We start from the raw sequence: 10,187 nt of genomic DNA on the forward strand, positions 1-10,187 counted from the left end.
TTTAAGCAGATTAATCTGGTCTTAACTCATTCTAATAGCCTGCGCCCCTATTGGCCAAGGCCATTAGAATAATATACGGCCAGGGCCGTGGAGCGGGAGATAGCAGTGGCTCAAAGTTTGCTTTCCAGAGGATACCACAGCAGGCTGCCTCCCCACTCTCCACGCTGGAACCCAGGCAGATTAAGGGACTTACCTGGGGTCACTCAGTTGGAGAGTGCACACAGAGAGGAAACTGAGGCTCAGAGAGGCCATGGGGCTTACCCTAAGATGCACAGCTAAAGGAGGATGAGCTGGCACGAGAGGCCTGGCCTTCCTCTGGGGTGATTGCATTCTACTCTTTAACGCTGGGTGCCACGACCAGAGCTTCCAGATTCTCATCCCCCAGGGCTCTGCACTTAGCTCCTCACTCCGGTGAAAGACCATCGTATAGTTGGGAAGTCAAGTTTAGTGCCTCAAATACATAAACCTGAGAGGAAGCTGGTGTCAGCCCTTCACATCTTAGTCTAAATTCACTTCCCAGTGAGGGCTGAGATCTGGGGGAGCTAGAGATCTGTGGGCTATTGGAAGGGAAATGGTGTAGCTCCTGTCAGGTCAGGGGAAGCGGTAGGACCCAGCACAGTGGCTCCAGAGTCACCTGTCCCAGCTGTCTATTGCCTTGTCTCTGAGATGGATGACAGTCGGGGAGTCAGGGAACGTGGCCTGATTTCAGGAGAGGCTTGGGATGGTGACCGGGCAGTGTTCTTTCTTCATGGGCCTGGAGGGAGAGAGAGTGACCACACCATCGGTCAGATGCAAGTCCCAGCTATTGCAGTGGGCGTCCTGTGCGACAGTCTTCCCTCAGCTCATCTCAGGAGCAAGCCTGTGCTGTCACCAGAGCCCCAGCCCCTGCCCTCATCAGCAGCCTTGGGCAGGTGTTGCTCTCTGGGCCCCTGTTCCCTGGTCTGTGACATGGCTGCAATGATCCCAACCCGGTGGCACTGAAGTCACTGGGTGAGTCCCTGGGGCAGCTGGCACATCCCCAGACATGGGTGAAGCCCCATCTGTGCCCTCTCTCCGCTTCTCCCACCAGCCTGTGGGGACCCCAGCATGTGGGGTGGGGGATGCCTCGTGCCCTTGAACCCGTGGGGTCACCGCACAGGTTATAGCAGGTCCGCTGACTGCCTGTGGATGACAAGCACTGGAAGGGAGAGGAAGTTGCTGTCAGATGGAGGTTCCCCAGTTGGGTGGCACCCAGGGGGGCTGCAGAAGCCTTGGGGTCCCCTAGCCGTCCCCCCCCAGGGGCTGCCCACCTGCCTCCTAGCGGGCGGACGAGGTCCGCAGCTGCTGGCCCGGCCCAGCAGGGTGGCTGCAGCCTTAATCAGCCATCGCGCCACTTTCCCTGGAAGCAGAGATTGCAGGTGGCAACTCGTAATTTCCCGGGCTTCTCCCTTTCATTAATTTCTCCCCGCAAAATGGAGGCTTTCTGCTGAGCCGGGGAATTGGCAGCGGTGCCCTGGGCTCGGGCAGGGGGGCGGGGGGGAGCGGCGGCGGGGCCACGGCAGCCACCCTGCTCACACCACCCCCTCCGAGAGGCCAGGGGTTCATCCCGGGTTCCGACTGGCTTGCCGAGGCACACCAGGCCCGGAGAATTGCTTGGTTCGCCCCGTGCTTGCTGCTCTGTCCCTGGTCGGGGGGGGGGGGGGGGGCGGTGACCCCTGCCCGTGCATCTGATTCCCGATGAGATGGGATGAGCAAGGGGCTGCCAGTGCCTTGAGCGTCCCTCCCCAGGGGCTCTTCCCGCCTCTGAAGACCCCTCAGGAGTGGGCATGGCGGGCAGATGAGGGGCAGGCACCGTCTGGGCTTTGGAGCACTCCCAGCCCTAGGGACGCAGACGGCACAGCAGTGATGACACCTGGCCAGGACTCACTGGTGGACAAGCCTGAGGGTACGGGGACCAGAAGATGGCAGCCTGGGGAGGCCAGAGTCTAGAAGAATATGTGCAGGGCTGGGGAGCATGGGAGAGATTCCCTGATCCTACGACAGCGTGGGTGCCACGGAACGGAGACTTCATCCATCCGCATATCCAGCCCACAGACACGGTTGAGTGGTGGGGTGCAGGTCACATGGGATCCTGGGGCAAGCCAGATGTCCATCCAGAGCAGAGAGTTTGGTGTCCCTTGGGGACTAGGAAGCCTTGGTTAGGTTTAGTGAGGCCAGTGGGGCAACCGATGTGGAAGTGTTTGGGAGAGGGCATAGGAGGAATGCTGGAGGCTGAGCAGATGGGGTGGCCCCCGGTTGCTGGCCCCTGATAGATGACAGTGCTGTTTCTGGGGAAGGAGGCAGGGAGCCACAGGAAGAGGAGCAGGCTTTTTGGGGGCGGGGAGGAAGAGGAGTATAGTCCTCATCAAGAGGAAGGAGTCAGTCACCACCTAGTATGAATTAGGGAATTGGGCCCACTTACTAACTATAGGGTCTAGGAGACGGCCCTGGAGGAGCTGGGCTGACTTTTGCTCCAGTGTGTTTTGGTGTTTGTGGGACTGCATGGGTGGGGGTACCCAGGGGGTATGTAATTCAAATCTTGCCCTCCCTCCCCACTGAGTGACCAGGAAGGGGGGCTGCTGTGTGCCCAGAGCTCCCCACAGGCTGGGAATCTCCTGAGGGTCTCTGAGCCTCTCTGAACCTATTTCCTAGTTTGGAAAGAACACGAGCTATGGAGACAGACCCCAGGGCTCGGCTGCCGCTAGCACCTAGGGCCAGGTCAGGTAGGGACTCCATTCCTCAGCCTGGAAGAGGGCTCAGTACCCACCCCTGCTGCATGGGATGCGGCTTTCCTGGGGCAGATTGACACCTGGTTCGTATCCCACTGAGACCACCTGGAAGTGGGAGAGCTCCCCAATGGAAATCGAGTGCCTTGATCCAGAGAAGTGGACACTGGGCAGCCAAAACCTGCAGCTGCTCACTCCATCTTAACTCCTGAGCCTGTGTCCCCATCTGTAAAATGAGAAGACTTTGCCCACCTCACAGGTTGCTGTGGCTTCACTGTTCGCTGGGGTCCCTGCCTGGCATGCAGCAGGCCGCAGCTGTGGTGTGCTGATAATAGACACAGATTGATCCACTGTGCTCACCTCCCAGGGCTTGTAGAGAGTCTTGGAGGGGTGTGTACGGATAGAAAATGCAACAGGCCTTGGGAGCCAAGGGGGTGGTGAGTTGGGAGAGCACTGCTGGGTGAGGCAGGGGTGTACAGGGCAGGTAGGCACCCAGGGGCCAGGGTGAGATGTGTGACTCCCCTCCGGCCCAGGGCCCTCTCCTCCTGCCAGGCTCCTGAGCCAGCCACCCCAGCACCTCCACCCCAGGACCTCTCTGGTCCCACCTGCACCCCCTGAGCCTCCCAATTCCCATAGTTACCACCTCATTGGTCCCTACCTGCCTCTCCCCCAGTCTGCATTCTGGTTACAGAGTATCTGGGCAGGAATCTAGTGCAGCTTTGATCTTTTCGGAGGGAGGACTGGGCAGCTGAGGCCGGGCGGGAGCTGGCTGTATATTTTCTTCGGTAATGGGGTATTAAGTAGACAGCCCAGATGGGAATCTTGGGCAGGAGGGGGTGGGGGTGCAGCCTGCTTTGTATCAGCCTGAAATATGGCCCCATCTCTGCCAAACCTCAAAGGACACTACCTTGGGGTTGGCTGGGAACCAGCTTTGATGTTCGTGCAGCAGGGGGACCGGGCAGATCTTCCCTGGCATAGATCTTCCCTGGAATGTGGCCTGCCAGGCCCCTGGGGGAGAGCAGTCCCCCTCCCCCCTTCCCCCTCTCTCCCCCTTCCTTGCCCCTACGGGTTTCCCTCCCTCCCTTCCCCTTCCCCTTGTACATCCCCCTCCTCTTCCTCTTCCTCCCCTTGCTGGAGCCACTTCCAAGCTTTCCCATTCACAGGCCACCCCCACCCAGCATCCCTGAGGGGTTCCCCACACCGCCCCCCCCAACCCATGAGTATGTGGACAGGGCCACAGAGACCAGGAAGCTGATTGTGGGGAGAAGGTGATTCAAGGTGTGGACTGGGGCCGCATACCCCCAGATCAAATCCCCGTTCTTGTGCTTATCAGGCCAGTTGCTTAAATTCCACGTGGATCCAAACCCTCCTCTGGGAAATGAGGATGGGGCACAGCCACCTAAGGCCAGGGGTTGGTGGGAGGGTTAAGTGAGTAAATACTGCCAAGGGCTTGGATTTGTCGCTGGTTGTCGGGATTTGCTGGTTCTGTGTGACCGAGAGCGAGTGGCTGGACCTCTCTGGGCCCCAGTTCCCTCCTCTATACAGTAGTGTGGATCACCCCTGGGTCACTGGGTGGGATGGTGAGGATGAGACGGATCACATATTCCAGGGCTTGGCCATGTGGCTTCCAGGAGTAATTCATCCCAGCGTTTACTAGACGCCTCCTGTGTGCAGGGCTTGGGACTGGGGCTCAGTCAATAGGGGGGAAGACACCCAGGTGCACAAAGCACCCCGTAAAGCAGCCCTTCCAGAATTGCAGGGTAGGAGGAGCTATGCACACCTTGATTTGACCAGGGAGGGGCAGTGTCCCGGATGAGCCTGCTTGGAGCAGGGCCTTAGGCAAGGGCAGTTCCCTTCCTTCCTTTTTCCTTTCCTTGTCTACCTGCCCCCCTCCCACCCGCCCTGTTAGACACCCAGGAATTCCAGCAGTCAAAGCCCTGGGAGCAGAGGGCCTGCCCAGCTCTGCCTCTCACTGGCTGGTGACCTTGGCAAAGCATCCTCTTCTGGCCTTGGTTTCTGTCACCATTACTGGCTGGTGGGGCGGTGGTGGTGGCAGCTCTTTGAGGATAGACATGAATCTCCTGAGACCACCCACCCCACTTCAAATCCAGCCCCAGATGAAGGTGCTGGGCCCCGTGGGTGGTGGCCCCTCTATCCCCGACCCCCAGCCTCAGCTGTCCATGGCTACAATTGACAGCAAAGGCTGCCCCCTTTCCAGACCCTCTCCCCAGAGACCTTCAGCTTGGTCCCAGGGCTCCCTCTCCTCTGTCCCTGCCCTGGTCCCTTCTGAAGACCCTGACCATGGTCTCTGCAAGCCTCATCGCTAGTCCGGCCTCTGCTGTGGGAGCCCCATCCTCAGTTTCCCCATTTGGAGAATGGGGCTAATAACGTGTTAATATTGTTGGCACCAAGGCTCCTGCTCGGTGAGGGGTGCCCCCCTCCTCCCCCAAGCATGGTCCCTGTCCCACCCCCTTCCCTCAGCGGCCCCTGTGACACCAGCTCCAGCATCTGGGTCAGCACCATGAGAGGTCTGCTCAGGGGTCCCCCCTCAGTGCCCCAGCAGCTCCTCTCTAGGGGCCCTTCGCCTGTGGGCTCAGGCTGAGGGACTTGCCTCCGGTTGGCCAGCTACAGTTGAGGGCCTTGGGCCATGCTCCTACCAGCCCATGTGGCCACCCAGCAAAGGGGCTCTGTGCCCTGGAAGGTTCTTCTGTGCCTAGACTGAAGTCTGCCCAGCTGCTGGGTTCTCCTGATAGACAGCGGGCTCCCTTCCCCAAGGACAGCCTTCAGAGAGTGAAGGCATGTGCCAGCCCTCCAAGTATCAGTTCTCTTGTCCCTCTCCCCCCGCTCCCCGTGGCCCTTGGGATAGAGTGAACAAGCTGTGTCACCTTCCTGCCCACACCTGGCCTGCTGAAGCACTTGACACCTTAGAGAAAGCACACTGCTTCTCATCGAAGGGCCTGGGCATGTCCTGCTCCCTCCCCTTGCAGGCCCTAGCACCCTCTCACCCCTCTCACCCCATGGAAGTGCTCATAGTTCACATTGATTCCCCTGCCACCACAGGGGGCCAGTACCACATCCATCTGTCTGTCTGTCTGCCTGGGGCCTGGCACAGAGTAGCTGCTCAGTAGATACCCGTCGAATGAACACATGAAGGATTGAGTGACTTCCACAGCAGCCGATCCAGCCCCACGCCTGTGACCCCAAAGCAGAGATCAGAGCCCACCTCTCTCCTGCTCAGACACCTCCAGGAGCTCCCCAGTGCCCTTAAGCTAAACGGCCTAAGCTTCTGAGTTTGCAGGTCTCCCCACATTCACCCCTCACCCAGCCTCACCCCTAGCCACCAGTGCCCTTCACACTGCCCCTGGCAAACACAGAGGCTCTGCCTTTTGCCTAGAATCCTCTGCGCCCTGCCCTGGGACCTTCCTTTGGGGGAAACCCCTGTCACCACCTCACAGGAGCAGCTGCTGCCTCCTTGGAGCTGCTATTTCTCTGTCCCCACCCTGGTCCGGTACCTGTGCCCTGCCTTGGCCTTGTTTGTGGATGGGGCCAGGGCCCGGTGGGAGTGGCCAGCGTAGTGAGTGGTCACGGGCGCATCTCAGTGACTAGCAGGGCCTGCAGGTGAGGACGTGGCAAGGGGGGTCGGAACAGGAGACCCTTTCCCCGTTGGTCAATGGCTCGCCCCTTGGGCTCCAGACCTTTGGGGCCTGCCTGACGCTGACCCTTTCCAGCCTGGGTGTCCTGGGATCCCCAATTCTACCCCTAGCCCTGGGTGCCCACCACCGTGACCTTGAGAGATCCCCCTTCTTTCTCTGGCCCTCAGTTTCCTCACTTGTGGTAGGCCTGGGTGGAGTCCATCAGAAGTGGCAGACCGAGGTCCTAGGTCCAAATCAGGACACGCTGTGTCTGGCCCATGTGGTGGTTTTTTGCTTTGCCTTTTTTTCTCTTTTCTTTCTCTCTCTCTCTCTCTCTCTCTCTCTCGCTCTTTTTTCCCCCACTTAAGCCAGTATTGAAAAGGGGAAGCTTTCCATAAAATCCAGATTTCCAGCTTCTCCTGATAAGGGGGCTGGCCCTGCCCAAGCCTCCCACCAGTGGGCTCCAAGTAGCTGGGTGGTCCTCGCTCTTGGCCACCTGCCCGGCGCTGACCAGGGGCCCCCTGTGCCCCAACATGCTTCTGGGAGGGAAAGGCTTCAAAACCCGCCAGGAGATGAAGCTCTCTGACTGCCTGCCCCCCGCCCCCCAATATTCCAGGCAATCTGCCTCGTTTTAAAATTCCTTCAGCAGCCCCAGGCCCAGCGGCTTCTCCCAGCGAAGGAATGAGCGACGAGGCCGCTGGCACGTGACTGTGCTCTGCGGCTGGGAAGGCTTTGATGTTGCGGGAGATTTCAGCCCCCCACCCCTCCCCCTCCCCTCCCCCCTCCTCCGTTCTCTCCCCCTCCCTTCCCCTCCTCTCCCTCCACCCTCTCCCTTCCTCTCCCCCTCTACTTTTCCGTCCGACCTCTTTCTCTCCTCTCCCCTCCTCCTTCCTCTCCTCCACCTCCTTCTCCCTTCCTCCCTCCTACCCCTTCCCCTCCACTTCCTTTCCTTTGCTCTTCTGCTCCCCCCCTTCCAATCCTCCAGGGTACCTGCGGATTGCCCTCCACTCCTAGCATTGCACACCTGGCCTGGGGACTTGCTGGCCAGGTCACCCAGGGTGGCCGAAGTTTGGAGAAGAGGGGGGGAGAGAGGAGGAGTGGAGTGCAGGGAGAGGAGGAGTGCTGTGCAGGGAGAGGGCTGGGGAGAGAGGAGGAGTAACCCACCACTAGGGCGGAGTCCTCAATGGAGGAGGGAGAGCCCGTCCACCCTCTGCCCCAGTCCTGTGAGGATCCTGGGTGACCTACCACTGCCAGCATGTTTTATTCATGAGGTTTTGAGGCCATGGCTGCCTGGTTCTGGCTGTAGCCCTTTGTCCTGGGGGGGATACTGAGGCCTGGGGCATTGGAGCCCCACTGGCAGGAGAGCGGGGTGGAGGATAAGGTAAGGAATGTAGGAGGGATAGTGCTGGTGGGTGGAGGGTTTGTGAGGGGCAAATGGAGAGGGGCCCCTTGGCCCCCATCCCTAGCAGGGCTCTCCCTCACCTGCTGCCTGCCCTGTAAATACTCCCTGGGGTCTCTAGTTGGGGGCCCTGGAGGCTCTTACCGGCTGCCCACTACCCTCTCCGGTCCCTCTCAAGCCTTCTAAAGGTGAATCTCCAGGGATCCTGTTGGATTCATCTATCTGGTGAGCCCTCATTTTCCTCGCCAGCCACAGAGGACAAGCCCTGGGTATGGGAGGCCTTGGTGTCTGTGATCTCTGCTGCATGGAATTCACTGCCCAGTGCACCTGTCATCCACGGTCACTGAGGCTGGGGACACACGAGTGGGGGCCTCCTCTGCTGGCCACAGGGATGGAATGCAAGGTTCGGGGCTGGCTGTTTTGGGAACTCCCTGAAGGAGGTGATCTGTGCTTTGGGGGAGGGTCCCCCACTCCTGCCCGGCCCCCAGGCTCTTGCCTGTCCCTGCTCTACTTTCTGTGGTTTAAAAAAAAAAAAAAAAAAACCGGCAGGCAATTCCATGAAAGGCGTATGTGCGCAGAGACAGAAGCAATTAGGGCAAAGCTGTAACTGTGCCAGCAGGCTGGTAGTCCCACTGTGTGCCCAGCTCTTCCCAGGGCAGTGAGGGTGTCCTCTGTCCTGCTCCATCGCCGCACAGAGGAGGAGTCCAGGCTCAGGGAGATGCTGAGACTCATAGGGTCACACAGCTCGGCTGGAGCCCAGACTCCTCTGCCATCCCCACCCTACTCTGTTCAGGGCACCGTCTGCTGCCTGGGTGTCTGAGCAGGAGGGTACAGGGCAGCCTTCAGTGATGCCAGCAGGGTTTTCACAGTTTCCTGCCAGCCTTCCCATTGTGGAATACCAGGAGCACCCACTCCTGGCATCTCTCCAGTTTCCCTCCTCGAAGTCCTAGTCAGTGATGCTCAGGCTGGCTCCTGTCTCTCTGGGTGCCTTCTCAGTATCTGTGCTCACGTGCCATGCCCACTGGGTGCCCCTGGCCACAGGCAGCCCATCATGACTACGGTGTGCTGGCCCTCCTCCACCCTCTCTCCACCCTCTCCACCCATCCAAACCTGTCCGCCCCCCATCCTCCCCTGCTCCCCTCTGCTGGTCTGGGGGCTGGCAGTGGCTCTGAACCTGAGGACTTTGCCTTCTCCCCAGATAAGGAAATCTGGTAATAGGAGTGCTGGCGGCCTCAGAACTCTGGTCAGCACCGTGATGACCTGTGTAACCTTGGGTTAGTCACTGTCCCTAGTCTGGGCATTTGAAAGTGGAGAAAGTGGCAATACCCTTTCTCCCATTGGGCTTCTTTTGAGTTGAATGAGAAAAGAGATGGTAAAAATAAATAGTCCTTTATACAGATGTGAGCAGCTGGGCTGACTGGTTGCCGCTGCGCCCTGGCACATGCTCATCAATGCCCACTCTGTGTCGGTGCCAATGACCCCAGTCTTGGCTTTTTTTTGTTTTTTGTTTTTTTTAGAGAGAGAGAGCGAGTGAACATGAATGGGAGGGGTGGAGGGAGAGGGAGAAAGAATCTTAAGCAGATTCCCAGCTGAGTTTGAAACCCAATTCAGGGATTGATCTCATGATCCTGAGATCATGATCTGAACTGAAACCAAGAGTCAGACGCTTCACCGACTTAGCCACCCAGGTGCCCCACCTCCAGTCTTTTCTAGAAGACCTTGAGCCAAAAGTAGTGGGCCCTGCCCAGCGGGCCCCAGCTGGCAGGGGGATGCAGAATCCAAGCCTTTCTGTGGACCAAGGAGCAAGAGAGATCCACACCAGAGATGGGTCTGCATCCATTGGTCTGGCCTAGGCCTTTGATTCTCTGGCCTGTTTTTCCGGAGTTTACCTTGTCTAGGCATGGTGAGAGGTGTGCAAAGGGGCAGCTCCTGGGTCAGGCTCAAGCCCTGCATCGTGAGCTTTCAGTTAGCCCTAGGAAGTGCCCCTCCCGGGTGCCACCCCCTTTGGCCCAGCCATGCCATGCCCATGGAGGGTGCCCAGGACCCCGTCGGGGGGCAGGTCGGCAGAGGCTCTGATGAGAGGGGCCTTCTTATTCTCATCATTCCTGGAGCTCAGTGACTATGACCAACGACTAGCCATAATTATGGAACATGTCCTCTGCTCAGGCCTGGTTTTCTGCCTCTAGCCCCCGGTCAACTTTGCAGTGTGATCCTCTCTGACAGTGCCCATTTTACAGATGGATGACTTCCTGGCCAGAGGCCACCCAGCTGGGCCATCCATTGTGGGCACATAGGCCTGCCTGAGCCAGTGGAGCAGAGAGATTGCTATAGAGGGGCCTGAGCTCAAAATCAGAGACCTCCCCCAGCACGCTGTGCAGTTCTCAGTGAGTTCCTGCACCTCTCTGGGCTCAG

The sequence above is a fragment of the Canis lupus genome, chromosome 10, assembly GCF_003254725.2.
Source record: "Canis lupus dingo isolate Sandy chromosome 10, ASM325472v2, whole genome shotgun sequence".
Classification (NCBI taxonomy): domain Eukaryota; kingdom Metazoa; phylum Chordata; class Mammalia; order Carnivora; family Canidae; genus Canis; species Canis lupus.